Below are 6,029 nucleotides of genomic sequence, written 5' to 3'. Positions count from 1 at the left end.
ATTCTCTGCACAACTATAAGCTGTTCAAAACCAACATGGTGCCTAGTGAAGCTATTGCTTGCTATGTTGGACCAAATAGCAGAAATGGCCCCCCAAAGAAAGCTATCTGGGTGCCCAGGAAATCCATCGAAGCATTTCCTATTACTACATCACTAACCATGCAGGCAGAAAGTGCTTGTTACTCCCCTGAAAAAGTTAAACAGAATGAGTACATGCATACCTCATTCAATCACTATACTCAGTCGTTTGGGAAGAGTTTCAATGCCTACTCCTCCGATTATGCTCGTACTTCTTCGAGTAACAATTATGGTTATCGAAAGAAATCATATCCTTCTCGCTCTTTTGTTTCGAAGCCACCTGCAAAGATGTGGGTGGTTAAGAAAGCCAAATTCCTCTGCAGAACTATGTCTCCGGGTGTATCGAATGGATAATGGACAGTGGATGCACTAGTCATATGACTGGAGACAAGTCGTTGTTTGTCGACCCCAACTTAACTGCTTCATCTCTGAAGTATATTACTTTTGGCAACAACAACAAAGGAAAGGTAATTGGGTTAGGTAAAATTTCTATATCCAAAGACAAGAGCATTGATGATGTTTTACTTGTTCAGTCTCTTGGATTCGATCTCATGTCAATTGGCAAGCTTTGCGATCCAGGCATGCTAGTTCTATTTTCTATATCCAAATGCATCGTCTTTATGGACTCTGACAATTCCTTCGTCTTCGAGGGAAATAGAAAAGGTGATTTATATATTGTGGATTTCTCTAAGGGTCCCTCAGTGCAAACTTGTTTGCTTGCAAAAGCAACCAAAGGATGGCTGTTGTACCGAAGACTTGGTCGTGCACGTATGAGAAATTTGCAGACTCTCATGACAAAAAATCACCTTTGTGGCATTCCTCATGTAAAATTCGACAAGGATCGTCTTTATGGTGCGTGTGAAGCCGGTAAATTGGCCAAGAAGCATCATTCGTCAAAAACAGTTATGACCACAACAAGACCTCTGGAAATTCTTCATATGGATTTATTCAGACCTCAAAACTATGTAGTCATTATGGTCTGGTTATTGTTGATGATTTCTCTCATTACACTTGGGTATTCTTTCTGGAAGACAAAACCAGCACCCCAAGACGTCTTCAAAAGATTCGCCAAGAAGGCCCAAAATGAATATGATGTGTGAATTAAGCATGTTAGGAGCGGCAATGGTAATGAGTTCAAAAATACTCATATTGAAGATTTTCTCAACGAAAATGGTATTACTCATGAGTTCTCTGCCGCATACACTCCCTAACAGAATGGAGTTGTTGAGCGAAAGAATAGAACTCTCATCGAGATGGTGAGAACAATGCTCAGTGAGTATAAAACTCATATTCGCTTCTGGGCTAATGCTATTAACACTACTTGTCATGTTGTGAATCGTGTTTATCTTCACAAATTCCTTAAGAAAACTTCATATGAGCTCATCACTGGCAAGAAAGCGAATGTTTCTGATTTTCGTGTTTTTGGTGCACCTTGCTATATTCATGACATGAATCATAATTCCAAGTTTGCACCTAAGGCACATGAAGGTTTCCTTCTTGGTTATGGCTCAAACTCGCATAGTTATCGTGTCTATAACTCTCACCATGGGAAAGTTATGGAAACGATACTTGTGCGGCTTGATGAATCTAACGGCTCCCAAAAGGAGCATCTGCCTAATGTGATAGATGAACCACCAATTTTGAAAGCTATTCGGCAAATGGCCATTGGGAGCATCATCCGAGTTGAAGGAAATGTACCTGACTCTTCCGATGATGATGCCCCCATGACTCGAAGCAGAACACGCCAAGCCACTACCAAAGAAAATGCCACTCCGAACACAAATGTCAATCAGAATACAAATGCCAATTCAAATGGCAATCCCGATGAAAATAGCGACACAAATGCTCATCCCGATGCTGATGTTGCGGAAAATGAAAATGGTCATCAAGATGAAAATCCTCACCCGCGAGTGGCTAATCGAGTTTACCCTGCATTAGTTCTCGAAGATCTCAAGAATCTGGGTTATCGACCCACAACTCATTCTCGCACTCGTTTGTCTAACTATTGTGGCAGTTTCTCCTTTGTCTCATTGACAGAACCTACCAAGTATGAGGAAGCCACGAATGATCCCGACTAGATGAATGTTATGCAAGAAGAGTTGGTGCAATTCAAATTGAACGATGTATGGGAAATGGTTAACAAACCGAATCCTAAGAAGCACAATATCAACGGCAGAAAATGGATATTCTGGAATAAGCAAGATGAAAATGGCATTGTTGTGAGAAACAAGGCACGTCTTATCGTTCAAGGGTATATATAAGTAGAAGGTATTGATTTTAGTGAAACATATGCTCATGTTGCTCACCTTGAGGCAATACATATTCTTCTCATTTATGCAAACTACAATGATATTCTGCTTTATCAAATGGATGTGAAAAGTGCTTTCCTTATTGGTGAAATTGATGAGGAAGTATATGTTAGGCAACCACATGGCTTTGGAAACCCTCAATTTCCTAACAAAGTTTTCAGGTTGAAAAAAGCTCTATATGGGCCGAAGCAAGCCCCTCGAGCTTGGTATGACACCTTGAAGAGGGTTTTGCTCAACAAAGGGTCCAAACCAAGATCCACTGATTCCACTCTTTTCGCACGTGCTATTGATGGTGATCTATTCGTGTGTCAAATTTATGTGGATGATATTATTTTCGGCCATACTAACAATGCTTGCAGCATGGAGTTCGGGCAAATGATATCCAAGAAATATCAAATGTTTATGATGGGTGAACTTAAGTTCTTTCTCGGACTGCAAATACGTCAACAGGACAATTGAATTTTCATATCTCAGGAGAAATATCTGAGAGACTGTCTGAAGAAGTTTAAAATGGAAGATTGCAAACTGAAGGGCTACAAAACTCCAATGCCCACGAATCGTCAGCTGGACGTAGATGTGTACGGTAAAGATTACGATCAGAAAGCTTATCGTTCGATGATTGGTTCTTTACTCTACCTATGTGCGTCCAGACCTGATATTATGTTGAGTGTTTGTATGTGTGCTCGGTTTCAAGCTGCACCGAAAGAATCGCATCACCAAGAGGTCAAGCGTATTATGAGATATTTGGCTCACACCCCCACCTTAGGTTTATGGTATCCTAAGGGAGCATAGTTTGATCTCATTGGATATTCAGACTCAGATTATGCAGGTAACCGGGTTGACGGGAAATCTAGTTCAGGGACATGCCATTTCCTCGGTAGATCTTTGGTATGTTGGTCCTCAAGGAAGTAGAATTGTCTCTCTCTCTCTCTACAGTTGAGGCTCAATATATTGCTGCTGGTGTGTGTTGCACTCAGTTATTATGGATGAAGCAGACTCTGAAAGATTATGGCATCAAAGTCAAGAAGATCCCTCTTTTTTGCAACAATGAGAGTGCGACCAAAATTGCACACAATACAGTGCAACATACTCGCACCAAGCATATTGCGAACAGACATCATTTCATTCGCGATCATGTTGCTAAGGAGGATATTGTTATCAGTCACGTTAATACTGAAGATAATCTGGTTGACATCTTTACCAAGCCTCTCGATGAGGAAAGGTTTTGTGTGTTACGATGTGAGCTAAATATACTAGTCCGCAAACATGCAGTAAGCTGGACTCGGCACCCGTACCATCATTTCCAAATCTTAGAAGGAATGGGTGCACAACACTCAAAGAGTTTGAAATTCTCGACAAGGTGAAAATTTCTTTCTGAGAGTGAATACATTAATGAAGAACTAGACTAACCGGGAGCCATGATAATTGTGCTACGCTCAGGGTCATGCAGTTCTTATACAGTGGGTCACGCCACCACAATTTCCCTTTGTTGAGTTGCCTTTCGGTTGAAGGATTTTGTGTTAGTCCGAATGTACTTCACTCATAGTTTTTCTCTTGGGTGTGTGTGTTTCTTTTTCTGAGTGAAATACCTAGGACCCTATTTTCCCTCTATTCTATCTCTTCCAGTCTATGTTATTTCCATTCTGAATGCTCAAATTTCATCTGCTAACGATACTTTATCTGGTGTCCTTGACCACGATAAAGGTTCGTTCCGAACTTCATTCGTTTTGGCGAAAGCCGTCCAAAATTTGGGGTTTCCCGCCCAAGTCAGGACCACGATCTTTGAAGATGGTTGCCACATGCTCTTCATCACTGCTGATTTACCTGGACTATTGAATTGCAATAGTCCTTTGACCATGGCTGTCCGATCAGATTCACGGGATGCGATTATTCCTCCTCGCATATATATACTGCATTGCCACCATTCCCAAACCCATCTCTCCTCCTCGCCACCATCACTTTCCGAAGCCCTACTGCACTGCTCCATCTTGAGCTCGATGACATCAATCATCTTTGCTGCTTTGCTGCCGGAAAGAAGTCGTCGGAGTCATTCCTCGCCGCCGCAAATCATCCTCCTCCCTGCGCCGCCGTAGTTGCTGCACATCACCGAGTTAGGGTATGTGTAGTGCGAACTCGTTCTTCCATTTATCATGTTCGAGTTCGTCCGTGGTAGATATTACCTGTGTTCTACCACATTTCTCAGATCTTTACTGATAGGTAACTTGTGCAGATGAGGTTTGTAGCATTCCGTCACATCCAAATTTTTTTAGATCTAGGTTTGTGTTATGTCTCGTACGAATAGAATGCTTAGTACGTTAACTAGTATATTCTTCGAACCTACTAGTTCATTCTACAGATTTGTTTCATCCAAAACATTTCTCAAAGTCTACATCTTATTCTTCTTCAAAATGTTTTCTTTCTCGAAAACTTTGCTGTGAGCATTCGTAACCTTGTCCCCATTTTCCCTCGCATCTATCCTTATTCAAGGGTAAATGCAGTCAGTTGAGGATTCTGCTCGACCAGTGAGCATGGTTGGCGGAGATGATCTTGTTCTAGGCATAGCAGACGAATCCAAAGCTCTGAATGCAAAGGGCCCAAAAGTAGGCCCATCAACCAGCAAGATAAAAAACCCGAGAAAAATGCCGACGAGGAAGAAGAGAATGCTCCGAAGAAGAAGAGGGGTGGCAGACAAGCATATACAAAGACAACTGAATATATCTCCCATGATTGTTACAATACTGTTCTAGGAGAAACAAAGCAGCAGAGAGATAAGCGTCTGCAATGGATTTGACATCACTGGGTGCGCAAATGGTTCAATTATGAAGTTGTTCATCCTCGGTTTGCTCAAAACTTTGCATTTCATCCACCATGGGGTGACTGCCGAGAAATTTCTCTCATAAAACCAAATGATCCCCAGGAGAGACCTCCGCCTCCACCAAATACTCATGAGTCTTCCCTTCGCACACCTGAATCTTATCCCGATGAGCTTGCTAAGCGTCAGCGAAATGCCATCAAGAAAGCTAAAATGGTTGAAAAGCAAAAGGCTCGAGAAGAAGAAAACCGTCGCCTTCTCAAAGATGATGTGGAGAAGAAAAAGGTCGAAGGCAAATCTGAAGGCCGCTCTAAATGCAACATTACAAAAAAAAGACACATCCATGACATTTTGGGCTGAACGAAAAAAATTCTATTGTACTTATGACACTTCTATGACGATAATTGTGACAAAACCCGGTATCATGGTAGGCTCCTACTTCTATGACAAAAAATCGTGACAGAAAATGGGCTTTTCGTCCTGGGCGGGGCGGAGACGCAGCTGCATGACATTCTTTGGGCCATCCATGACGGAAAAAACCATGGTAGAAGCGAGGGCGAGGAAAATTTCGGGGAGTTCCCGGTTACGGTGGGTGGTCGGGGCCGAGCAATGCGCGTTTCTCTCGTACATGTACGTGCATGTGTGCGAGGCGTTGGGATCTAACTGAACCCGAGCGAGGCGTTCACCTATACTGAACCCGAGCGATTGCACTGCAGGCTACGCGTTACTGAACCCGAGCGATCGATCGATGGCTGTTAACTAAACCCGATCGAGCGATTCCTTCGCTACTGCTGCTAACTGCAACCGATCAATGCTGCCTCTGGATGAACA

This window comes from Triticum dicoccoides, chromosome 5B (genome assembly GCF_002162155.2).
Source record: "Triticum dicoccoides isolate Atlit2015 ecotype Zavitan chromosome 5B, WEW_v2.0, whole genome shotgun sequence".
In the NCBI taxonomy this organism is placed as follows: Eukaryota; Viridiplantae; Streptophyta; class Magnoliopsida; order Poales; family Poaceae; genus Triticum; species Triticum dicoccoides.
Note: the sequence above shows the minus strand (reverse complement) of the source record.